Source organism: Puma concolor, chromosome C2 (assembly GCF_028749965.1).
Source record: "Puma concolor isolate L17-30 chromosome C2, mPumCon1.1.hap2, whole genome shotgun sequence".
Classification (NCBI taxonomy): Eukaryota; Metazoa; Chordata; class Mammalia; order Carnivora; family Felidae; genus Puma; species Puma concolor.
The window spans coordinates 124,071,519-124,099,397 of NC_141675.1; positions in this window are offsets into that span (position 1 = coordinate 124,071,519).

Below are 27,879 nucleotides of genomic sequence, written 5' to 3' on the forward strand. Positions count from 1 at the left end.
TGAAGTCGGACGCTTAACCGACTGCGCCACCCAGGCGCCCCTCTTTAATTTTTTATTTTATTTGAGTCCTCTCTCACTCTCTTCTTCTTCTCTCCCTCCCCACTTCCCTGTCTTTTTCATTTTTTCTGCTTGGTGAGTCTAGTTAAAGATGTGTCAGTTTGTTTTCGTTTTTGTTTTCCCCCAAGGAACCAACTGTAGTTTTATTGATCTTTTTTGTGTCTGTTTAATCTCTATTTCCATTCTGATCTTTGTTATTTTCTTTATTTACCGACTTTGGAATTTGTTTGTTCTTCTTTTTCGAGTATTAGGTATAAAGTTAGGTTGAGATTTTCCTTATTTCACGAAATCGTCCTTTGTTGCTAAGAATGTACCCATTAGAACTGCTTTTACTGCATTCCATAAGATTTGGTATGCCATGTTTCTTTTTTTTTATTTTTATTAAAAAAAATTTTAATGTTTATTTATTTTTCAGAGAGAGACAGAGTGCAAGCAGGGGGAGGGGCAGAGAGAGACAGAGTCGGAATCCGAAACAGGCCCCAAGCTCCAAGCCGCCAGCACAGAGCCCGATGTGGGGCTTGAACTCACAAGCAGTGAGATCATGACCTGAGCCGAAGTCAGATGTCCAACTGACTGAGCCACCCAGGCACCCCAGGTATTCCATGTTTCCATTTTCATGTGTCTCAAGGTATTTTTTTGGTTACTTTTAATTTCTCCTTTGATCCATTGGTTGTTCACTAACACGTTGTTTAATACTATATATTTGTGAATTTTCCAGGTTTTTTTTTTTTTTTACAATCGATTTCTAGTTTTGTATCCTTGTATTTGGAAAAGATGTTTTCTTAAATTTATTCTGAGTTTTTTTTTTAATTCTTTAAAAAATATTTTTAATGTTTATTTTTGAGAGAGAGAGAGGGAGAGAGATAGAGCATGAGTTGGGGAGGGGCAGAGAAAGAGGGAGACACAGAATCCAAAGAAATCTCCAGACTCTGAGTTGTCAGCACAGAGCCCGATGAGGGCTCAAACCCACGAAGCATGAGATCATATCATGAGCCAAAGTCAGAAGCTTAACTGACTGAGCCACCCAGGCACCCCTTGTTCTGAGTTTTAAAATGTGATTTATCCTGGAGAATGTTTCATGTGCATTTGAGAAAAATATGTATTAAGTTGCTCTTGGATGGAATGTTCTGTATGTATATTTCAAGTCTGTCTGGATAACATGTTATTTTAGGCAAATATTCCTTTATTGATTTTCTGTCTGGATGATCTATTCATAAATGAAAGTAGGGTATTAAAGTCCTATATTATTATTGTATTGATATTTGTCTCTATAGATTTGTTAATATTAGCTGTATACATTTAATGCTTCTACGTTAAGTCCATAAATATTTATGATTATACTTCTTATTTGATTGACTTCTTTATGTAATGCCCTTCTTTGTCTCTTTATTGCAGTCTTTGTTTCAAAGTCTATTTTGTCTAATACAAATATAATTCTATTTTTTTTTTAATTTTTTTTTCTTTTCAACGTTTTTATTTATTTTTGGGACAGAGAGAGACAGAGCATGAACGGGGGAGGAGCAGAGAGAGAGGGAGACACAGAATCGGAAACAGGCTCCAGGCTCCGAGCCATCAGCCCAGAGCCTGATGCGGGGCTCGAACTCACGGACCGCGAGATCGTGACCTGGCTGAAGTCGGACGCTTAACCGACTGCGCCACCCAGGCGCCCCTAAACATAATTTAAATTCTTAAATGTGGCAGTGGTATAAATAACTGCAAATAACTATACTAAACATCAAGGTAGTGGAAACTAAGTTTGAAGAGGTCTCCCCAAAACAAAACATGTTATCTGACAGTTAAGATTTTGAAGCAAGGGATTATGAAAGGGTGGTTGAAAGGCCATGTTTAAGGCCAGGATTTATTTCTTTTTTATTGATTATCATTGACATAAACTGTACAACTCTTAAGTGTAGAGATAAATTAGTTTTTAAATATGCAAAAAATTGTGTTATCACATCAAAACTCATGGAATATTTTTATCTACCTTTTAAAAAGTGGGTCCACTTATAAACTGGGTGGCTCAGTCAGGAGAGCACGCAACTCTTGATCTCAGGGTTCTAAATTTAAGCCCTACGTTGGGTGCAGAGTTTAGTTAAAAATAAAGGGGTGGGTCCCTTCTCCTCTTGGTGGACACTTGAGTTATTTCTAAGGATGGCTATTTTAAATAAATCCTTAAAGAACATTCTCAAACAAGTTATTTTTATAGACATAGGTACACATTTCTCTGATACAAACATAGTAGAATTCTAGATTCATAGGGAAAATATATATTACTTATATCAAACATTATCAAATATTTTTTCCCAGTTTAATTATACAGTTCTACGACTTCACCAATAATGAATGAAAGTCCGGTCACTACACATTTTCAATAATATGCTCTATTTAGGTATTCTTAGTTTTAGGCATATAAAATATATATTTCTATGTGGATATAAAAATATATTCCACTGTAGTTTTTTTTTTTTTTTTTTTTTTTAAGTTTATTTATTTGTTTTTGAGAGTCCGGGAAGAGAGAGAAGAGGGGCAGAGAGAATCCCAAGCAAGCTCTGCGCTGTCAGCTGGGATCCTGACACAGGGTTAAACTCAGGAACCATGAGATCATAACCTGAGCTGATATCAGGAGTTGGACACTTAACCAACTGAGCCATGCAGGTGCATCAATATATTTCACTGTGACTTTAGTTTGAATTGAAGGAAAATGATAAATTTTCCTATGTTGATTGCCAACTTGGATACATGTTTTTAAAATACCTATACATATAATTTGTCCATTTTTAATTGTTTTGTCCTTTTTTCTTATAGGATTGTAAAAGTTGTAATATTATGAGTCATTTTTCAGATTTGTGAAATCTAAGAACCTTCTCCCAGTTTGTGACGTGACTTATGACTTGTTAATTTTTTTTATAGGTTAACATAAGTTTTGAGGTTTTAACTTTCAAGTAGTCTGATTTATCTTTTTTATTTTCTTTTATACTTGTTTGTTACTAAAAAAAAAAATATTCCTCTAACATCAGGAAAATAGCCTATTTTGTTGAAATATTTCAATATATAATCCACTTCATATATTTTTTCCTGTGGTATATAGTTTTTTTCTGTAGACAAGGTTTGTTTTTTTCCTATATTGACATCCAGTTATTCCAGCACCATATATTGAAAGAATATATTTTTCTTATCCAAACTATCTCTTCCTCCTTTGCTGAGAATTGCTTTTTTTGTTTGTTTAAATCACAACTAGTCATTACATTTTTATCAATTTTTTAACATTCTCTTACTATAGTAAGTTACACTGATTGATGTAACTTTGTCCTATATTCTTTGGATTCATATTTTTTTTTGCCATGAGGAATGCATTTTATAAATTTTTAAAATTTGGTGTTTTTGTTTTGTTTTTATTTTTTTTCTGAGAGAGCATGCATAGATATATAAGCAGGAAAGGGGCAGGGAGAGAAAATATTAAACAGGCTCCATGCTAAGCTTTAGCATGTTAAGCATGGAGCCCGCTAAACTTAGTACGGAGCCCCACATGGGGCTTGGTCTCCACAATCCTAAGACCATGACCTGAGCCAAAAATCAAGAGTTGGATGCTCAACCAACTTGAGCCACCCAGCTGCCTCATCATTTTATAAATTTTTTATTCTGTTTACTAAAATATTAAAAACACTATTTATGAGGAATACTGATTATAATATTTATCTTAATATCCTTTAAGAATCTGTTATTAGGGTTAGTCTGGCTTCATTAAAACAAGTGGTAATATGTGTTTTGTTCTCTTTTATTATGTGAAAAATGTGCTAAATGGATAATGTACTTTTTGACTTAACTGAATTCTACAAACTTTGCTGTTTCATTTTTATCATTCAGTTCAAATATTTTCTTATTTTTATTTTTATACTTTGCCCTATTGTAAACTATTTTGAAGTATATGATTTAATTTTTAAATATTTTGGTATTTTGGGGTTTTGTTTTATTTCCAGTTTTTTATTTCGTTAAGTAAGATAACATATTCTGTGTACTTTTTATTTTTAACAAGTTTTTTAAATTTTTTTTAAGTAATTTCCACACCCAAAATGGAGCTTGAACTCACAATCCCAAGTTCAAGAGTCACATGCTCTACTCACTGAGCCAGCCAGTCACCCCCTTTAAATTGGTTCTTTTGCACAACATTATGGTCTATTTGGGTGTATTTTTCATGTATATTTGAAAATACTTTCTATTATTCAGTTATTTCAGTAAAATGTAAAAACAAAACAAAACAATTAGGATGCATTTGAAGACTGTTAATAATGCAGTTAGCTGTAGCATAGAACACACAGGGGAGAGACAGAAATCACAGCGTCCTCATCATTCTTTTGAGGCTAAAGAAGATTAATTTCAGAAACAGAAAACTTTACGTGTCTTTTTAAAATAACTATTGAATTTATAGTCTTCCTAGTCAGGATCCTGTTATTTTGAAATATCCTTATTCTCATGAAGATGGATTTTATATAACTGTTAGTGTTAGTCAAACAATTACTACCTAAGACATATTTGATCTCGCTGATTTTATATTGGTTTTCGTCTCCATCTCATCCTCTTCCCCCTGTTTGCAGCCATTGCTTATTCCCACAATCTTTTCGTGAAAACATCCATATGGCTTCTGCAATTTGGATGGCATTTTCTGGCATGTAGGGATTTAAGTAGAGCAGTTTACTCTGTGCTAAATGCAGTGTCATTGCAATACCCAATATCTTTCTTTTATATTCAAAGCAAGAAACTAATGAAAGTTGTTTTTTTCACTTAAGTAAATAAAAAGAAACAAAAATATGATTAATATGTTTTTCAAGACAATGAAAGAGATCTTAGATGTGGATAAATTAATATTTTGTTTTAACATATAGAGTATTTCAAATATTGTTTTGGGGCCTACTATTAAATGTTAAAATGTCTGTGGGCTTAGCAAAATTGATTGATAGTTTGGTTATATTCTTTGTTTTATAATCGGATTCTCCTTCATTCATAGAAATATTCACCACTGTAATCCCTATATGGTGAAACAAAAGCACTCATTCACTTATATACCTGTTAAGTACTTGCTCATTCACTTATGTACTTATTAAGTACTTATTAAGCATTGCTATATGCAATGCATCACTATGGGCTCACAATTTTATTAGCGGTTTTCTTGACTTATCCTAGGGAAGATGAATTATATTCAAATAGAATGTTGATTGCTCTGGTAGATGAGTGAAAAACTATTTCAATTAAGGTTTCTTCAACTTTGTATTAGTTACCTAATACCATGTTACTTATTGCTAAATGAAGCACTGTAGAGCAACATTTATTACTTTTAGTTTCTTACATCAAGAATTCAATTTAGATCAGCTTAGATTAATGATTCTGGCTCAGAATTATAGATTACAGGTAAGAAATCAATCAAGGTTGTGGTTATCCAAAAGTGTGAATGTTGCTGCCGTAACTCTGCCCAAGATGGCTGACTAATATGGTTGTTAGCAGCTTCTCTGTTTCCCAATAGTTATTAGCAGGAGGCTTCTATTTCTAATCAAGTGGACTGTTCAAAGGGATGCTTGGATTTCGTTTTAACATGGCAGTTGACTTATCTCGAAGTGAATGTTCTGAGACAGAGCAATATCTTTTAAGAGTTAGCTTTAGAAATCACTTACTATTTCTGCTTATAATCAATTGCTCATAGATACCAATCCTGCTATAGAGAGGAGAAAGGACAACAGAAGAGCATGAAAACTAGGAATTAGAATCATTAAGGACCATCCTGGTGGCTGTCTTCTACAAACTTAACAATTCTTATATGCAAATTTGACTTTCCACTCTCATGTCCCAAATAATTCCATGACATTTCAAGGTTAAATAATAAAATTTATTTTTAAAATAAAAAAGACCCTTAATCAGGTCCCTTTAATGAGTCCTATTTCCCGCCCCATCAATGACTACAAAATCCCTATTTTATCACCACTCCAAGTTTCTTGCATAATGATGATGATTATATATATATTTTTCCAAATAACTTAATGGTTGCATTGGCATTTTGTTAGACACTAATGCAATCACCATGTACATTTACTAATTTAGTCTCCCCAAAATCTTTGAGATTTTTGCAATTAAGTATCCTATATTTTATTCCTAGGTATTTAATTATTTTGGGTGCAATTGTAAATGGGATTTTTTTCTTAGTTTCTCTTTTTGCTATTTCATTATTAGTGTAAAGAAACACAATTTTACTGAATTCATGTATTAGTTCTAGTCACTTTTTGGTGGAGATTTTAGGATTTTCTATATACAGTATCATGTCATCTGTAAATAGTGAAAGTTCTATCTCACCAACTTGGATGTCTTTTATTTCCTTTTCTTGTCTGATATATGTAGCTAGGACTTCCAGTACTATGTTGAACAGAAGTGGTGAGAGTGGACATCCTTGTCTTTCTTGTTCCTAATCTTAAAGGAAAAACACTCAATTTCCCACCATTGAGTGTGTGTTAGCTATGTGTTTTTCATATATGGACTTTGTTATGTTGAGGTATGCTCCCTCTAAACTTACGGACTTTATTACGTAGAATAGTTTCCCTCTAAACCTCCTTTGTTGAGAGTTTATATCATGAATTAATACCATACTTTTTCAAATACTTTTTCTGCATCCGCTGAGATGATTATGTGGTTGTATCCTTTCTCTTGTTAATGTAATGTATCATGTTGATTGGTTTGTGAATATTGAACCACCTTTGAATCCCAGGAATAAATCTCACTTGATTGTGGTGGATGGCATTTTAAATATACTGTTGGATTCAGTTTGCTAATATTTTGTTGAGGGTATTTACATCTATATTCATCAGAGATACTGTTTTTGTTTTTGTTTTTTGTACTGTTTTCAACTAGCTTTGACATCAGGGTAATATTGACCTCATAAAATGAATATAGAAGCTTTTTCTTTTCTTCTATTTTTTTTGGAAGAGTTTGACAAGAGTAGGCACTAACTGTTCTTGAAATGTTTGCTAGAATTCACCAAGAAAACCATCTGATCCTATACTTCTGTTTCTTGAGAAACTTCTGTTTCTTTGCTTTTATTAAAAAGCAGAACTATATTATTATTTGGTTCAGTTTCATTGCTAGTAATCATTCTGTTCAAATTTTCTATTTCTTTCTGATTCATTCTTGGAAAGTTACATGCTTTTAGAAATGTATGCATTTTTTTCTAGGTTAACATATAAGTTTTCATAATATTCTCATATAATCCTTTGAATTTCTGTGGTGTCAGTCATTATTTATCCTTTCTTAAATTTCTGATTTATTTGAGTCCTCTCTTCTTGATGAGTCTGGGTAAAAGTTTATCAGTTTTACTTACCTTTCCAAGAACCAGATCCTGGCTTCATTGACTTCTTTTTGTTTTTGTCTCTGATGTATTTTTGCTCTATTCTTTATTTTTTATCAGTTATTTTTTTTCTTGTTTACTTTTATTATTATTTTTTAGTGATCTTTATCCTTACAACCCTTGATCTCACAACCCTGCAATTAAGAATCATGTGCTCTTCCGACTGAGCCGGCCAGGGATCCTTGCTCTACTCTTTATTATTTCCTTCCTTCTACTGGCCTTGGGCTTTTTTTTTTTTTTTTTTTTTTTGATTTTTCTTGTTTATTTAGGTAGGCTTATATTGCTATAAACTTCCTTCTTAGAATAGCTTTTGCTACATTCCAAAGATTTTTGACCACTGTTTTTTCATTTTCATTTGTCTCTATATATTTTTAGATTACCTTCTTAATTTTTCAAATTTTGACCCATCTATTGTTTGCTAGCATGTTATTTAGTTTCCATGCATGTGTTTTCTTTCCATATTTTTTCTTGCGTAGTACTCCCATTTTAAGGTTGCAGGAACTAACACTAAATGGTTAGGTACATAAAACTAATAATAGCAGAAGAAAATTAAGGAGGTTAAATTAATTAAATTGATATTTATTTGCTCAACCAAATTTGATGCTTATATCATGTCAACTATTCTCTGTCTTATTCATAAACCAGTTATTTTTTCTGGAATAATTATCTAAGTTTCTGTCCACTTAGAAAGTTCTATTCACTTATTTGTCAAAGTTCAACTCATTTTTTAAATTGAAATTGAAATTTTATTTTAGAAAGAGAGAAAGAAAGAGAGAGAGGGAGAGCATGAGTCGGGGAGAGGGGCAGAGGGAGAAAGAAAGAATCTTAAACAGGCTCCGTGCAAAGTGCCTAGCCCCATGAGGGTCTCAATCCCATGACCCGGGGATCATGACCTGAGGAAAAATCAGGAGTCCAATGCTCTACCAACTGAGTCAACCAGGCAACCCTGTTACAGTTCAACTTAAACATTGATTAACTTAACTTAAACATGATTATCAGTTCCATTCACCTATTTAAAGGGGATGGAACAAAGAACATAGTTAAAAAATATTTGTTGAATAATTGGAACTGATATTATATTGGTCTTAAAAGATTAATAGTACATGAAAGAATTAAGACCTAAAACAATAGCATATGTATGAACACAAAGGTATTTGGGATACTAATACTATTATTATTAGCTAACATGTTTTGAATGCTTATAAGTAATAACCGTGGTTACAAGCAATAGTCATATATGCCACTTTAGATTTTCCTTATGATCCTATGTAACGTATAATATTATTGTTCCTATCTTACAGATGACAAAAATGTAAGTGGTAGCAAATGATACAAAGCAAGGATTCTAATTCAAAATCTATAGTCAGAAAGGTATTTAATAAGTTTATTAGGATTTTGGCCTAGACGTTATTCAAGAGATAATTTAAGGAGTCATGGAAGACTTTTTAACATGAGAGTAACATGTTCAAAAATATATGATAGATTTCTTTTCAGTGAAGAATGGATTGAGTTAAGGAAAATCCTAAGGCATAGAGAGGATGAAGTTGTAAGTCATGAACTTCTAATATTACTACTAATATATATTATAGGGAAAGAGCATTTTAAATCCTATGCTCCTTAATGGACTTATACTTCACATTTTATGTATCAAGAAGCACACAATAGAAGAGACTGAATTATAAATCATACGGTCAAAATAAGTTGAGAACATTGAGACCCAGATCTTGCTTGAGATTGCATGGCCATTTTAGTAGGAAAACCCACATAAGGAGAACATAGCTTTTAATCCTACTGTATTTCTTCCCCTTAAAACTCAATTAGTCATTAGTAAGAAACTTCTTGCTACAGAAAAAAAAGTTCAGCTTTCAGATCTATGAAAATGTGGAATAACCAAGATAAGTTGGTATTTAGAAAGTATCTCTGGTGAATAATTAATACCATTTCAATTTATTTATTTTATTTTTTAATACCATTTCAATTTAGATATCATTCTGCAGACTGAAAAATAATAGTGCATATTAGATATATCTCCAATATTTTGTTTTGTTTTTGTTTTTAGCCTTGGGTTAGTATTTCTAATATTACATTTCTAATTTTAAAAGCTTTTACAATTTATTATTGTTCACTTTATTCTTTCCAAATAGAAAAAAAATGCATTTCATTTATTTAAGTGTAAAGATTTATCAACTCCATCGTGCTAAAATAACAGTACAATGTCAAATAAAGAATATCTCAGTAATTTCCTAACACATGTCATACTAAACCACTTATTATAATAATGAATCTTATGCAGGAAAACTCAAATACCAAATGCCGACAAGATGAAATCTGATTTCTCTTCTCTGAAGATGCAGAAAATGAAAGTTATTAGTGACATTTGAACTCCTATGGAGTCTCTCATTTCTAAGTTATATGCTAGTAATGCTAAAAAATCCTCTGCCATAAAAGGAAGTATTTTATAAGATTCATGGACTTTGCCAGTGATTCTTTCACCTTTCAGACTCTTTCAAATATGGTTCATATCAACTGCGACATAAAATCATTATGAGATAACCTTTGCTCATGGGAAATGAACAGGTGGTCTCTGTTAAGTGTCCCCACACAGCTGACTATATAATAAGTACAACCATGGTTGGTTTCAACCCTGAAGCCAAAGGTTGAGTCTGGATAGAGATGAAATTCTATTACACAACTCTGAGGGAAAATCAAATTCACCAGGCTGGAAGTAATATCTTCTTCATCAGAACTCTCACAGTAATTTTTTATGGCTCATTTTTATTTTGCTTCCTATTTTCTACCTTATATTTCAGTTATTCATGGACGTATTTTCAAAAGAACGTCTTGAGATCTTTGTCTTATTTGCCTTTGCTTTACAATGAGCACATAGCATAGTGAACCAAAAACGTGTTTACATCTCAAACTTTGTTAAATATATAAGTGAATTCATTTTGTTGAAACAAAATTTTGCTTCTACAGATGTATAAATGATAATTTCAGATAGCGTATCTGGCAGACAGTAGAAGACAAAATTGTTTTATAAGTTGAGCCATCCAGGGGTGAGAGACAGAATCGTTAGGAGATATAGATTTAAAGACGTATTGTGAGGAATTGATATGTACAAAAGTGGGAGTAAACAAGGCAATGTAAAATCTGTAGGCCAGGACGTCAGGAATAGAAGACTGAGACTCTCAGACATAACCTGAAGCTACTATGTAGAGTGAAATTTCTTCTTCTTCAGGGAAGTCTTATATCTGTTTTTAGGGTCTTTCAATTTATTGAATTCGGTCCATCTAGATTTCCCAGGATAATGTCCCTAAAGTCAAATGAGTATAAAATTTAATCACACTGACAAAATTACTTTACAGCAAAATATAGATTACTCTTTGATTGAATAAGTGGAGAACATAGCTTAGCCAAAGTCATATGTAACGCTGACAATAACACAGCTTAATGAAAGTGATAGTGCCATCCACCTCCAACAGTATACAGTACTTAGGAAATGTCAAACAGTTGTATAACTAACATGCCTGGTCACAATGTCAAATCATACATAGAATCATACACAGTAACTCTTCCACAGTTAGCCAAAATCTAATTTAAAGTTTTATTTTTTCAGCCTGCCAAGTTGGCCCAACACTTCTGATACCAACCATCAGTTGAGGGGCCCATAGGGTCACCCTCACTTTGGAGCAACATACTATTGAGATATGTTTTTCTCTTATGCACACGTCAGCAACCCATTTCCCACTTGATTTCTATCCGCCCATCCCCTGTACCCCATGACGTGCTTCCAGAGGCTCCTAATTTTATCCTGAGACTATCTGGACACATGAACACTAAATTTTACCTAATGTTGCAGGGTGTCTCCAAGTTTTATTTTGAAACTTTTAGTGACTCATTTACAACCCAACAGAACTTGAACATTCCTGTTTGTCAATAAGGAGGTCTTTTTTGAATTAACCTATTTGTTCCTGGAACTTTGAAAACTGACTGTCTTCCTCAACTATGGATTTATTGTTGTCCTTAAACATTTTGATTTATTCAGCCTTGGTTACCTGTAAACAGGATCCAGTGACTACAATTCTTTTATTTTCTACTAGTTTTTGACTAGGCCATTTTCAGAGCAGAGAACAAGTTCTAATGGAAGTTGAGTAAGATTACTATTCCATTAGTGAAACAGATAGGCCCTGCACAAGAATCAGCAGAGTATGTCAGCAAAGAGGCACTGCAGTGATCATTAATTCTATACTATCCCAACTGAACTTTCAGATGAAAAATATTCAATACTGAAGACTATGTAAGTCTGATGCACTTAGAATATGATGAGCCTGTGAATAATTATTTTCTCTGCTCTATTCTGTGGAAAATCACACATATCATAAACTACAATCCTTTGACTTTATTATTAAGTCTTTGAAATGACTTTAAAAATTCCAGAGGTAAGGTCTGTTTTTAGATACCACACAGCATTATCATCTTAGATGTAAGGTCATAGAATGAAAACCTTTCTAAATATTCTAGTATGCTGTTTGTCTAACTTTGCATAATTGACATTTTCCATTTGACCCCAGTGAGAAATCATTTTTTATGCCTTGAGACATTGATGTACCTGGAATTAATGTGTTTTGTCAATGATGGAACTGTGTTGTGGCTGGTCAGTGTTTGTAAACATAGGCGGCATTAAGTATTCAGTCTTTGTAGAAAAAATGCTGTTTTATTTCTTGGCAAATGAGGGTACTACAGAAATACTGGAAATAACAAGTGATATAGATTATGGAAAATAATATATTTTCATCTTAAAGTAGGCAGCAATTACATATATTGAACAAAACTATTCAATGCCTAATTGAGACTACAGTAAGAAAGAAATGAATACATTCATATTAAGGCAGTGCATTGTCAGACACCACAAGGTAATTACAGGAGCAAAAAAGTACATGTTACTTATTTATGTCTTAAAAGACAAACAATATTTTCTGCTTTCTATTTCCACATTGTTAATTTTAAAATCCTTTGTCCTGCTTGAATCTAACCAGTAAGATTACAGTGCTTACAGTCCACAATTCTTTCTGTTAACAACAGGTAGTAAAAAGAAACTCAGAAAAATTTAAAAAAAAATAGAAAATGATCAGTATTAACCTACTGCTACTGTTGCAAAAAATGCACGCAGTGTTTCTCATAATTATACAGTGTTCTGCTAAAATGACGATTGGCAACTTTCATAAAAGTATCAATCTTATTCTCAGGTTCACTGTGAATATATGTAATCTACTATTTTCTATTATAAAAGTTGTTGCTATATTATTCTTTAAGGCTTGCATTTTCATCTTATTAACTATGCCTTTCAATGAGTAACTATCTAGTATGTTAATTATTTCTTTTGTTGTTCATACTTTTTGTATCCCATCAAAGAATCTATGCCCTTCCCAAGTATACAAAGATTTTCTCTTATGTATTTTAGAGTTGTAATACTTACATTAGATATTTTATCAAGTTTTAGTTAATTGACATGCATAGTCTCTGTTAAGCATCAAGGCCCATTAAGAATTCTAACTTCAGCACCATTTGTTGAAAACACATTTCTTCCCCATTAAATTACTTTAGTAACTTTGTCAAAGTCTATTGATCATACATGCATGGAACTATTTTGGAGTTTTTGACAGATATTTTGAAATTACCTGCCCTTATTTTAAAGTAAGTCACATCTTGAAATCAGGAAGTAGAATCTTAGATCTTTTTCATCAGCACTGTTTTGGCTATTATGTCACTTACATTTTTAAAAAATATTTTTTAGGGGCGCCTGGGTGGCGCAGTCGGTTAAGCGTCCGACTTCAGCCAGGTCACGATCTCGCGGTCCGTGAGTTCGAGCCCCGCGTCAGGCTCTGGGCTGATGGCTCAGAGCCTGGAGCCTGTTTCCGATTCTGTGTCTCCCTCTCTCTCTGCCCCTCCCCCGTTCATGCTCTGTCTCTCTCTGTCCCAAAAATAAATAAAAAATGTTGAAAAAAAAAAAATTAAAAAAAAATATTTTTTAATCAATTATCAGCTTCTACAACTGACTAGATAGAGTTTGTGAACATGTTGAGTTAACATATCAACTGTAAAAAAAAATGATACCTTAATCCTACTTAATTTACTAACCTATTTTGTTCAATGTATCCATAAATATTAAATATTATTTTTAGAACTTCCTTTTCCAAGCATCAATTGTACAGAAAATTAATTTTGGTTAATTGGCTTTGTATTCTGTGATGATACTGATTTAAAATATTAGTGCATGGGTTGCCTGGGTATCTCAGTTGGTTAAGTATTCAACTGTTGATTTCAGCTCAGGTCATGATCTCATGGTTCATGAAATCAAGCCCCACTTTGGGCTCTGTGCTGACATCACGAAGCCTGCTTGGGATTCCCTCTCTCTCTCTCTCTCTTTCTCTCTGCCCCACCCCCCCGCCCAAATAAATAAATAAACTTTTTTTTAAAAAAAATAGAGAAAAATACAATACAATACAATAAAAATTAGTTCATAGAATTTTCTTGAGTATTTTTTTGGATTTTTTTCCCTATAAAACCTCTGACTTAAAACAAACTTAATTCTTTTCAATGTATACACTTTCTATTCCTATTGTACTGGAAAATAATTCCACCAAATATTGAATAAAAGTAAAGAAATTGGAAATCCATGGCTCAATCACTATTTTATAGGTAATATTTAAGTCATTTTCCTTTAAGTATAATGTAAAGAGTAGGTATTTTCACAATTCCAGATGACAAAGACTTTTTTTTTCCCCTAATTATATTGTGCTTTTGACATCCTATCTATTAACTTTTTGCCTAACTCAAGCTCAAGGAGATTTTCTCCTTAATTTTCTTACAAAAATTTTATAGTTTAGCTTTTATTTTCTTATATTTTTCATTTTGTTCTTTTTTTTTCCATCATGATAAGTGTACTATATAATATCCATCCTCTATTTGTGCCATCCCCCCACCTACCTGTCCTTTGGTAACCATATAGTTTGTTCTCTATAGTTAAGAGTCTGTTTCTTGGTTTATATTTCTCTCTCTTTAATTTGCTCATTTTTTTTCTCAAATTCTCCATATGAGTGAGATCATATAGTATTTGTCTTTCTTTGGTTTTGCTAACCAATATACTTTATAGTTTCATCTATGTTCTTGGAAGTGAGAAGATTTCATTCATTTTTATGGCTGAGTAATAGTCCATTGTGTGTGTAGAACATGTGACAGATAGATAGATGATAGATAGGTAGATAGATAGATCCCATCTTCTTTATCCGTCAGTTGATGGACACTTGGACTGCTTCCATACTTTGGCTATTGTAAACACTGCTGCAATAAACATAAGGGGGGATGGGTGGCTTTGAATTAGTGTTTTTTGATTTTGGGGGGAGTAAATATGAAGTAGTACAATTTCTAGATCAGATGGTAGTTCTGCTTTTAATTTTGGGGGAACCTCCATATATTTTCCACAGTGACTGCATCACTGCATTTCCACCAGTAGTGCATAGGGTTTCCTTTTTTCTCCACATCCTCACAAACACATGTCTTTTCTTGTGTTTTTGATTTTAGCCATTCTGACAGGTCTGAGCTGATGTTGTAGTTTTGATTTGCATTTCCTTGATAATGAGTGATGTAGAACATCTTTTCATGTGTCTGTTGGCCATCTGTATGTCTTCTTTGGACCATTTTTAACTGGATTATTTGTTTTTTGGGTATTCTGTTATATCCATTCTTTATACATTTTGCATACTGATCCTTTATCGGATATGTAATTTGCAAATATCTTCTCCCATTCAGTAGGTTGCCTTTTAGTTGTGTTTTTTTTTTTTTATTTTCACTTTTTTTTCTTTTTCAAGTTTTTATTAAATTCTAGTTAACCTGCCATATAATTTTAGTTTCAGGTGTGGAATTTAGTGATTAATCATTTGCCTTCAACACCTAGTGCTCATCACAAGTACCATTCTTATTACCTTTCACCTGTTTAACGCATCCCTTCACCCACCTCACCAACAGTAACCCTCAGTTTGTTCTGTTTAGTTAAGAGTCTGCTTCCTGGTTTGCTTTTCTTTCCCCCCACTATGTTCATCTGTTTTGTTTCTTAAATTCCACATAAGAATGAAATCTTATGGTATTTGTCTTTCTCTGACTTATTTTACTTAATATACTCTAGCTCCATCCATGCCATTGCAAATGACAATATTTCATTCTTTTTTATGCTAAGTAATATCCCATTGTGTATATATATTCTACCTCTTCTCTATCCATTAATCAATTGATGGATATTTGAGCTTTTTCCATAATTTGGCTATTGTTGATAGTGCTGCTATAAACATTGGGTGTCTATGCCCCTTTGAATCAGTATTTTTATATCCTTTGGATAAATACTTAAGTAGTACAGTTGCTGGGTCATATGGTAGTTCTATTTTTAATTTTTTGAGGAACTTCCATACTCTTTTCCAGAATGGCTGCACCAGTTTGCATTGCCTCTAACAGTGTCAGAGGGCTCCCCTTTTCCACATCTTCTCCAACATCTCTTTTTTTCCCTTGAGTTGTTAATTTTAGCCATTTTGACAGGTGTGAGGTGGTACCTCATTGTGGTTTTGACTTGTATTTCCCTGATGATGACAGATGTTGAGCATCTTTTCATGTGTCTATTAGCCATCTGATTATCTTTTTTGGAGAAATGTCCATTAATGTCTTCTGCCCATTTTTACCTGGATTATTTATTTTTGGGGTGTTGAGTTTAATAAATTCTTATAGATTTTGAATGCTAGTCCTTTATCCAATTTGCAAATATCTTCTCCCATCATAGTTTTGCTGATTGTTTCCTTCACTGTGCAGGAGTTTTTAATCTCAATGAAGTCCTAATAGTTCATTTTTGTTCTATTTGCCTTTCCTCAGGAGACCTATCTAAAAAAAAAAGTCGATGTGGCTGAGGTCAAAAAGGTTGCTGCCTGTGTTTTCCTGTAGGATTTTGGTGGTTTCCTATTTCACATTTAGGTCTTTCATCTATTTTGAATTTGTTTTTGTGCATGTTGTAAGAAAGTTGTCCAGTTTCATTCTTCTGCATGTTGCTGTCTAGTTTTCCCAGCACTATTTGTTGAAGAAACCATCTTTTTTTCCATTGGATATTCTTTCCTGCTTTGTTGAAGATTAATTGACCATATCATTGTGGGTCTATTTCTTCACAACCAACACAGCAGAAATACAAACCACCATAAGAGAATATTATGAGCAATTATATGCTAACAAATTGTGCCATCTGGAATAAATGGTTAAATTCCTAGAAACATGAAAACTACCAAAACTGAGGGTTATGGGGTATCGATGGCTCAGTCAGCTAAGTGTCCTACTCTTGATATCAGCTCAGGTCATGATCTCATGGTTCCTTAGATCAAACCCTGTGTCAGTCTCTGTGCTGACAGCATGGAACCTGCTTGGAATACTCCCAATCTCTCTCTCTCTCTCTCTCTCTCTCTCTCTCTCTCTCTCTCTCACTCTCTGCCCCTTCCTGTTTGCACAAAATCCCTGTCTCTCTCTCTCTCTTAAATACATAACCAAACCAAAGCAAACCAAATCTACCAAAACTGAAATAGGAAGAAATAGGAAATTTGAACAGAGCCATGTACAAAGAATATATATGCTGTTGTTTGGAGGAATGTTCTATTGATATCAGTTAGATTATGTTTGTAAGTTATGTTGGGCAAGTATTCTGTGTCCTTGATTATTTTCTCATGAATTTTTCTATCCATTATTGATAGTCAAGTATTAAGGTTTCCAATTGCTATTGTTCAATTATCCATTTTTTCCTATGGTTCTTTTAGTGTGTACTTCATATAAAATTTGGCGCTCTGTTGCTGTGTACATACATTCTTACACTCTTTCTTTCTGATGTATTAACCCCTTGATCATTAAAATGTTTCTCTGTATGTCTAACGACATGCTTTGTCTTAATGTCAGTTTTATCTGATATTAGAATAGCTATTTCAGTCGTCTTTGCTACCCTTTTGCAGTGTTTATATTTTTTCACCTCCATTCTTTTCAACCCATTTTTGACTTTGAATCTAAAGCATGTCAATTTTAGAAAGTATCTACTTGGATCTTGCTATGTTTGTTGTTCTTTAATCAGTCTGACAATCTCTGTTTTTTTCTTGGAATGTTTATCTATTTAATACAACTGGAGTTATTAATATTGTAGAATTTGTTTTCACAATTTTGCTTAGTTTTCTACATGACTCATGTAATTTTTATTCCTCTCCTTTGACTTCTTTTATGTTAGATATTTAATTCCAATTGATTCTTCTCATTTTTTAAAATCATTTTTTAGTTATGTTCTTAGTGGTTGCTCTCTACTGATTACAATATGTATCTTCCATGATCTTCTTCAGATTAGTACTAAATTAATTCAATAAATTATAGAAACTGCTATAGCTTTACCATATATAATCTAGCTTGACATTTTTTTTTTTTTCTTTGTAACTAAATGTTTTGTCCTATTGTCTTCTGCCTTGCCTATTTCATTCAAGAACTCTCTGGTAATTCTCTTTTATTAATTTAATTTTGAGATGTGTCTTGGAGTGTGTTTGTGTATATTATATTCTAATCAGAATTTATTGAATTTTCTTGATTTATAGGTTTATAATTTTCATCAATTTTATACAATGTTTTGACATTATTCTTCAAATATTTTTCCATTCCTCCATTTTCTGGGATTCATATTATATATACATGTGATTACATATGTGATGGTTAATTCTATGCGTGAACAGGATATGGGATGCCCAGATTAAGCATTATTTCTGTGTGTGTCTGTGAAGGTGTTTCTGGATGAAATTATCACTTGAATCAGTGGACTCAGTAAAGTAAATTGCCTTCCCCACTGTGGGTGGGAATAATCCAATCTACTGAGAACTTGAATGGAACAAAAGGCAGAGAAGGAGGAAATAGCTTTTTTCCCCCCACTGACTAAGGTAGGACATCTCATCTCATCTTCTCCAAGCCTTTGACTGAGATTTACACCTTTGGTTCCCTGACCCAAGGATTTCAAGGACTTGAATTTAAGTATACAACAAGGACTTGTTGGGTATTCAAACCCAAGGACTTGAATTTAAGTATACAACAGCTTGTCTGGTATCTAGTTTGCAGATGACAGTTCATGGGACTTTCCAGCCTCCAGAATTACATGATTTCTCATAAGTATCTTATATTTATGCAATACAAATATTTAATATACCATAATAATTTATATTACACTTATTATAAGATAATTATTAATATTTATATATTTAAAGTGTTTAATATTTATATTTATAAACATAATTTAAGTACGTAAGATAAAAATATAAATGAATATATTTAGGTAAATATTTATATACATACATACATATTCATACACACACACACACACACACACACACACACTCCTATTTGTTTTATTTCTTTGGAGAAACCTGATACAACATAGTATTAGCTCATATTATTAAGGTTCTAGTCATTTTATTTTCAGTGGTTACTGATGTTTTCTTCAGCAACATTTAATCCAATATCAATAACATACTGAAATTTTCTTTCAGATATAATCAGTTCTATCTCTGGATGTTACATATTGTTTTCATATTTTTATAGATTTTTTCAGTTGAATTTATTTATACTTGTTTTGAAGTTGCTGTCCACTAATTTTATCATCTCTGTCCTTTCCGGTTTTGTTTATAATTATGACTTCTTTTTCTGCTTCCTTGACTGTCTAATAATGTTTTTTGTGGATGTGTGGATGATGTAAATTGTGATAACATATTTGGTTGACCATGTGTACTTGTTTTTCTCTTAGCAAGCATTATACTTATACCCCAGTTTTTGTTTTTGAGATCTGCTTTATGATTTGTTAGAACTGATTAACAGTATTCGTTACTTTAGGACTAGTTTAGATGTAAATATTCCATGTGACCCTTATGCTGTCTCCACTGAAAATCCTTGGTGTTCAAAATGGATTGACCCATCTGGCTGATTCGAGCTTAAGTGCCTCTGACATCTGTGAGCTTTGGAAAATTTTCAACTTACAGCAATACAGTCATTGTTTGGCACTTACAGTTTGATACTAGGTCTGCATGACTGATCAAAGGGATTCATATCCTCATGATTTGTTTTGTTTGTTTCTTTGTTTCCTTTTTTCTGGTACTCTGACCACAATTTTTAGCATCCCTTTATGTTTCTAAATTCTGTTCTCTGTCTTCTTTACTCAGGAAGATTGATGTGTTCTGTTTTGGGTCACCCTCCCTACAAAGTGGTCTACAAAGCAACTTTAGGAAAAAAGGTAGATCAGTTATAGGTATCTGAACTTTGTTTATCTCCCTTTAATTTTCATAACCCACAGCTTTTTATTATTAAGTGTTCAAAAATATTTACTTAGATATTTTGTCTTATGTTTTGTTTATCTTTGAAGGGCCAGTTACTTTATCATTACTGGAAGCAATTATCTATGTCTTTGTTCATTCTTACGTTAGTCTCAAAGCCTGGGTAATTTGTAAACAATAAAACAATTAGCCCTCTTAATAATATATATTCTGCAGAAATTTCCAGGTTTTTTTTTTTAATTCCTTCTATATTGTATTTACTCTTATATTTAGCAAATGTAAAAATTACCAAATATTTAGCAAATGTAAAAATCCGTTGATATTTTTCTTTGGAAATGTTTGTTTTATAACTGCAGTTAGTTCTTAGTTCACAAACTTTTATAACATTTTGTATCAGCAGGTCTTTTTTGCTACTTGGCAATAAGGTGTATAGTGTATGAATTCTTTAAATTTGATCTTGCTTTTTTCCACATACGTAGAAAATGATCTAGAACAATTTGTCGTACAACTCTTTCTTAATTTAAATTGTTTCTATTTACCTCATACAAAATGTATATGCAATATATATATTCTTATAAAGTCATAAATCCAGTCTGCTTATTTTAGTTATCTAGTGAATATTAATCAGTTTACTAAAATTCATTCTACTACTTTAGACCCAACATAATATGACAGCAGGTATACCATGTATATCACATGTATATTTAAAATTATAGCTGTATTAACCAAGTTCATACAATTTTAGTTATTTACCATGGCATATTTTACTTTCTTATGGAATTGAATGAAGGGTTCCAATGCTATTGGAAGCATATAGTTATTTTTACATCATTATTTTTTCTTAACCTTGACTCTCATAATTTTTACCCTCGAGAAACACATGTGAATATTTTTCCTACTATTATCCTGAATAATCACAATAATCTGGAAAAGTTAGTGCTGAGTTATTTCCTCCTTACACTGTCCATATTAATATACCTTGAAAAAGAGCATCCTATCACAGATGTTGATACTTGAAACATCAATTTATTTGTCACATTTGACATTTAAAGAACATATGAAATATTGTCTTTGACAGAGATGGACATACTCAGATTGTAATAGGATCAAGTGATTTTGCTAACTTTCTCAAAGTGGGCTTGAAGTACTGTACCATGTAAAAACCATTTGGTCAACATATTTGGTCATTATGACCAAATAACATATATTTAAAATCATGAGCTCCATAAAATCTTCAAAAATTGTTTCCTCACAAATGGGATAATTTTGATATTTTATTCACATTCTTTTTAGGATTAATCCTTTATTAAAATGAACACATACACACACACAATGCATTTTGCTATAAATATTTAGGAGATTAAAGGACCTATAATAAACCTACTTTTGACAGAATAAAGAATAAATTTCTTATGTTAAAATAAAACAATTGGGTTTATTTAGGATCAGCATAACAATAAATAATAAGTAATGAATTAGTGGATAAAAAATAGTTTGTTGGTATTATGCTGAAGTATTACTAAAAAATTACTTAGAAAGTCCAAGTATACTGGGACCACTTGTCTAGCTTATAAGGAAGAATGTGCTAATAATGGTGTGGTACCTCTATAACAGAAATTATCTTAGAAAATTTTAAATAAATCCTATCATTTTGCTTTAGAGTAAAAATGTGTAATATCTAGGATTCAAGAGTTCTCTTTATGATGAGATGTTGGCAAAGCTTTGACCTCTTCCATTCTAAGAATTGGGTCAGGGTGAAAATCAGAGAAGATAAACAGGAATGGAGGGAAGAATCTACAGAACCCTACTGTTTGATTAATATCATATATTGAATGGGAGTGAGTTTTAGTCCAATGTATGTAGAGACTCATCCAGGAGTACAGCAGGGTTCTGAATGATTGGTATAGACTCCTGTTGAGTTTATAATCTGTAAATGTTAAGTGTTCAAGGCATGCTACCTGGCTGTTCTTAGACAAAGTCAGATTTCTATTAGAGTTCAGTTCATTGAACATCATTTAAGTGCAATAAACATTTATCAACTGCATTATGTTGCAAGTATTATGCTAATGGAAAATACAAAATTATTAAGTTATAATCCATTTGTGACCTTTGGAATTGAAATGTACTATGGTTTATTAAGGACCAGACTGTTATCAATGCTCCCTTTTGGTGTTTTACTCATCTGTGTGACATGAATGTCCTTATCAATGTAGGGAATGGAAAAAGGGGAAGTATTCTCTGAGATATATTTATTGTCTAAAGAACATTTAAATATGTAAAAACAAGATATTTGTGCATTTTATATGTTCATGCTTCAAAAACTGTAGCAAGCATTACATGTTTTTTGTTTGTTTTGTTTTAGAGAGAGAGTGCACAAGTAAGAGAGAGAGAGGAGAGAGACAGACACACCCATGCTCAGCATGGAGATTGATGCGGGGCTTGATCCCATGACCCTGGGATCATGACCTGAGCCAAAGTCAAGAGTCAGACACTTAACCAAATGAGCCACCTATGTGCCCCAAGCATTACATATTTTAAATAACTTTTCTCCCTACTCTCTGGAGACTTAATTTTTTTGCATTAGGTATGAAGATGACTCAATATTTCAGAGACAAATACAGTAAACTTCCTCATTGTTATATAAAAAAAATATTTGCTGTATGAAAAATACAAATTCCTAAGGAATATAATAGCTAGCTTATGTGGGATCTTAAATATACTATAATAAGTCATCATGTGAGAGAAATTCTACTTAGATGATTAATTGATTGATGTTCCTAGAATGAGGGTAACAACTGTTAAGTATAGGAATTATATATTAAATGGCTTTGGATAAGGATAATCCATTTCCACCAGGATAAGAAAGAGCTAGTTCTGCCAGGGAAACTGTTTCAATGGGCTTTCCTTAGATCTGCATTTGCCCTTTAAATCATTCTTTTTATGATTAATCCTTTATTAAAATGAACACTATTTCATATGTTTTAATTTGTAAATTGCTGATAACCAAATCTTGCCTTGGCCTGCTATTTATGTATTTACGTGTGTATGCATTTACCAAACGTTTTGCTACTTAGACATCCTTGTATGAACATAGAGCAACAAGGAGGCTGTTTATATTAAAAACTATACATATCTATTGAAATACCAGTTTCCTACTATGATAGAATAACAGAGAACAAACTTACCTTTTTTTCCCATTGAATACACACACAATCTGACTACCTATTAGATATAGAAAGTTTCAGACTGGTCAGAAGACAGTTCCAGAACAATAATTCAGAGTAAAGCAAAACAAAAGACGTGAGTCCTAAGATTGTTCCAGTTTACTGCCTGGAGAGAGATTCCAGACTACAGGGAAAAGAACTCAGGGCCCAGTGGTCTGACTGAATTTAGGAGATAGAGTCCACAGATTGTAGAGCCTAAACAAGTGAGGATTTGTAAAACAAATACCAAGATGAAGAATCTGCACTGAATGAAGCTCAAAGGAACTGCAGAGGAAACCATTTTCATCTCTGGCTGAGATTGCATCCGTATTTGTGTGAGAATAAACTACCCAATGCCAGGAAAGGACTGCCTGAAAGTTATCCATAGACGATCTCCAAACCTCAAACATGTCTGTTTGTGTTCCAATATGCAAGACTTAATACATGCAGTGATGACTGGTGTCTAGGGAAGGACATTGCATCATTAGTGGGAATAAATTGCTCATGATAAAGGCTGTCCTAAACCCACTGCCAAAAGTTTAAAAGCAGCCTTGGGAAGAATCAAAACAGTTCATTGGTTTAATCCCAGAAAAAGTGCCACTAGTATTTAAAGTAACAGAACCAAATCCAGCACCTGATAATAAACAAATTAGCACAAAATCCAATTTATATATATATATGTGTGTGTGTGTGTGTGTGTGTGTGTGTGTGTATGGAGATTTCAAGTGAACAAGAAAATTCATAATAAAAAAATCAATAGAAATAATCCCAAAATGATATAGGTGATAAAAGTGGCAATTATATTGAGTACTATAATAAATATACTGAAAACTATTACATATAAATATACACTAAAACCTTCTTATTTCTATTCATAGCCTAGGCACCTCCTCTGAGAGCAAAATGCATAACCAATTGCCTACTCAATGTTTCCCCTGCTATGATCATTTTTGTACATATCTCGTTGTAGCACAAGTGTGTGTATTTTGCTGGAAATAGATCTAGGAGAGGAATCAATGTGTCTTGAGGAATATAAGTGACAAATTAACACATTTTCCCTAAAAGTTTTTCCCAAAAGTCTTTTTGAAAATGGTATGACCTACAAATCCACCAGCTGCATATGAGAGCTTGTGCTGCTTATAATCTTTGTCTAAGTTTTTTTTTTTTTTCCAGTCTGTTTTAGCCATTCTAATAGGTATGTACTTGTATTATAGTGTGCTTTAATTTGTATTTCTCAGATGACTAACGAGATCACCTTTTCGTGAATATTGACTATTAGATTTATGATTCTTTTTTTGGGTCTTTTGCACCTATTTTAATATTTATTTTGGACGCTTTCTTATTGATTTATAGGTGTTTTTCTATATTGTGAATAATACATTTTTTGATAAAAGTACTAAAAAATTTCTCCTCTCTACTCTTTTATAAATTTAATTATTTTTAGAGCAGTTTAAGGTTCAAAGAAAAAAGGAAGGTACACAGACTTTTCATTTAATCTTTACCTTGCACATGCACAGTCTTCCCTATTATCATCATCTCCCACCAGAGTGATATATTTGTTGAAACTGAAAAACTTGCATTGATATATCATAATCATCCAAAGTCCATAGTTTACATTAAGGTTCACTCTGGGTGTTATGCATTTGGTAGATTTAGACAAACATATAATAACATGTATCTACCATTAGGTATTATACTAAGTTGTTTCACTGCCCTAAAAATCTGTGCTCTACCTGTTCATCTGTCTCTGCCTTTAAACCTTGGCAACCACTGATCTTTTTACTTTCTCCATAATTTTGCCTTTTCCAGAATATTTTATATTTAGAATCATACAGTGTATAGATTTTCTGAATTGGTTTCTTTTACTCAGCAGCATGCATATAAGTTTCCTCCATGTCTTTTCATGGCTTGATAGCTCATTTCTTTTTAGCACTGAATTATATTGTCTAGATTATTAAAGCTAAACCATTTACCTACTTCAGAACATCTGGTTTGCTTCCAAGTTTTGGCACTTATGAATAAAGCTGCTATACATATCCATGTGCAGCTCTTTGTGTAGATGTAAGTTTTCAACTTTTTGGGTAAGTACCAAGGATCAGAATCGCTGCATTGTATTGCATGAATCTTTTTGTTTATAGGATGATTCCAAGGTGTCTTCCAAAGCGGCTGTACCATTTTGTATTCTGTCTAGCAATGAAGTTTTCCTATTTCCCTATTTCCTTGCCAGCATTAAGTGCTGTCAGTATTCTGGATTTGGACCATTCTAATAGTAGTGTAATGACATCTCATTTTTGTTTTAACTTGCATTTCTTTGATGACATATGAAGTGGAGCATCATTTTATTAGCTTATGTGCCATCCATATATCTTTTGTGAGGTATTTTTAAGGTCTTTGGCCCATTTTTTAATGTGGCTAGTAGTTTTCTTACTGTTGAATTTTGAGAGTTCTCTGTGTGTTTTGGATAATAGCCCTTTCTCCGAATTGTTATCTGCAAGTATTTTCTTCCAGTCTTTGGATTGTCTTCGCATTATCTTCAAACAGTCTTTCATCCAACAGAAGTTTTGATCCTAGTGATTCCAGCTTATCAGTTATTTATTTCATGGACTGTGTCTCTGCTGTTTTATCCAAAAAAGACAACACCATATCAAGGTCATCTAGGTTTCTTCTTAGATTATTGTTAGAAATTTCATAGTTTTGTATTTTACATTTAAGTCTATGATCCATTTTGAGTTAATTTTTGTGAAGAGTGTAAGGTATATGTTTCGGTTATTTATTTTTTGTACGTGGATGTCCATTTGTTCCAGAAGCATTGTTGAAAAAGCCTCTTTTCTCCACAGTATTGCCTTTGCTCCTTTGTAAAAAATTATTTGACTATATATGTGGAACAATTTCTGGGATCTCTATTATGTTCCATTGATCTATTATTTGACCTATCTTATGCTGTCTTTATTGCTGCAGCTTTATCTTAAGTGTTGTATTGGTGACTATTATGGTCTTTAGCCTTTCCATATAAACTTTAGAATCACTCTGTCATAGCCACAAATTATTTGGGATTTTGACAGGGACTGCTCTGAACCTACAGATCAAATTGGGAAAAACTGTCGTCTTGACAATATTGACTCTTCCTATTAATTAACATGGAAAATCTCTCCATTTATTTAATTCTTTAACTTCATTCATCAGAGACTTATACTTTCCCTCCATATATCTTGTACATTTTTGTTCGATTAATCCCTAAGCATTTTATTTTGGGGAGTTCTAATATAATTGGTATTACCCATTTATTACTAATTTCATATTCTTCTTGTGCATTGCTGGTATATAGAAAGGCAATTGATTTTGTATGTTAACTTTCTATGTTAACTGTGTTTCCTGCAATCTTGCTATAATTGCTTATCAGTTCCAGGAAACTTTTGTCAATTCCTTCAGATTTTCTACATATAATGTCATGTAATCTATCAAAAAAAAGAGACAGTTTTATGTCTTCCTTTCCAAGATGTATACCTTTTGTTTCTTTTTCTTATTGCATTATGAGTAATTCTAATATGATGTTGGAAAAATGGTGACAGGAACATCCTTTATTCCTCATGTTAGTGGTAAAATCTCATGTTTCTCACCATTAAGTATGATGCTAGTTTTAGATTTTTTTTTTTGTAGGTATTAATTATCAGGTTTAGAAGGTTATCCTCTATTCATGCTTTACTGGGAGATCTTATCATGATTGGGTGTTGGATTTTGTCAAATGCTTTTTCTGCATCTAGTGATATGATCATGTGATGTTTTTTAGCTTGTTGGTATGATAGATTACATTAATTGGTTTGTACATGTTGACATGGCCTCCCATATCTTTTAAATCACACTTTCTATGGTTTATAATTCTAACTGTACATTGTTGGATTTAATTTGCTCATTTTTTGAGGACTTGCATTTATGTTCATAAGAAACTGGGGGATAGTTTTCTTGCATTGTCTATTTCTTGTTTTTGTATTAGAATAAAGCAGGTCTCATGGAATGAATTACGAAGTGTACCTCTACTTTTATCTTCAGACAGAAATTGTAGATAATTGGTATAACTGCTTCCTTAAATGTTTGGTACAAAGTACCAGTGAACCCATCTGGGCCTGGTACTTTCCATTGTATAAGGTTATTGATTATTGATTCAGTTTCTTTACTAGTTATATGTCTGTTCACCTTATTTTTCTTGTGTGAGTTTTGGCAAATTGTGTCTTCCAAGGAATTGATTCATTTCATTTAGGTTGTCAAATTTATGGGATTAGAGTTGATTGTAATATGGAAATAGAGTTATGTAATAGAGTTGATAAGGACTTTAAAGTCCACATAGCCTGCAATGATTTCCCCTGGTTTTTTTTTTTTTTCTTCTAATATGTTTTCTCTGACATTTTTGATATTATGTGCACTTCTTAGTCTGGCTAAAGGCTTTTAGATTTTATTGATTTTTTTAAAGCATTTATTTAGGTTAAATTTCGGTACTGATTTTCTATTTTCAATTTCATTGACTTCTGCTCTAATTTTATTTATTTTTTATGCTTACTTTGTATTTAGTTTGCTTTACTTTTTCTAGTTTTCTAAGGTGGGAATTTATATTCTTGTTTTTAGGTAGTTCTGCTTTTCTAACATATACATTCAATTTATATGTGCCTTTTCAGGTAGGCACTACTTTTGATTAATCCCATACATTTTTTAAAAATGTTTATTTATTTATTTTTAGAGCGAGTGGGAGAGGGGGAATCTCAAAGAGGCTCTGTACTGTCAGCACAGAGCTCAACATCAGGGTCAATCTTACAAACCATGAGATCATGTCCTTAGTCAAAGTTAAGAAACAGATACTCAACCGACTGAGCCACCCAGGTGACCC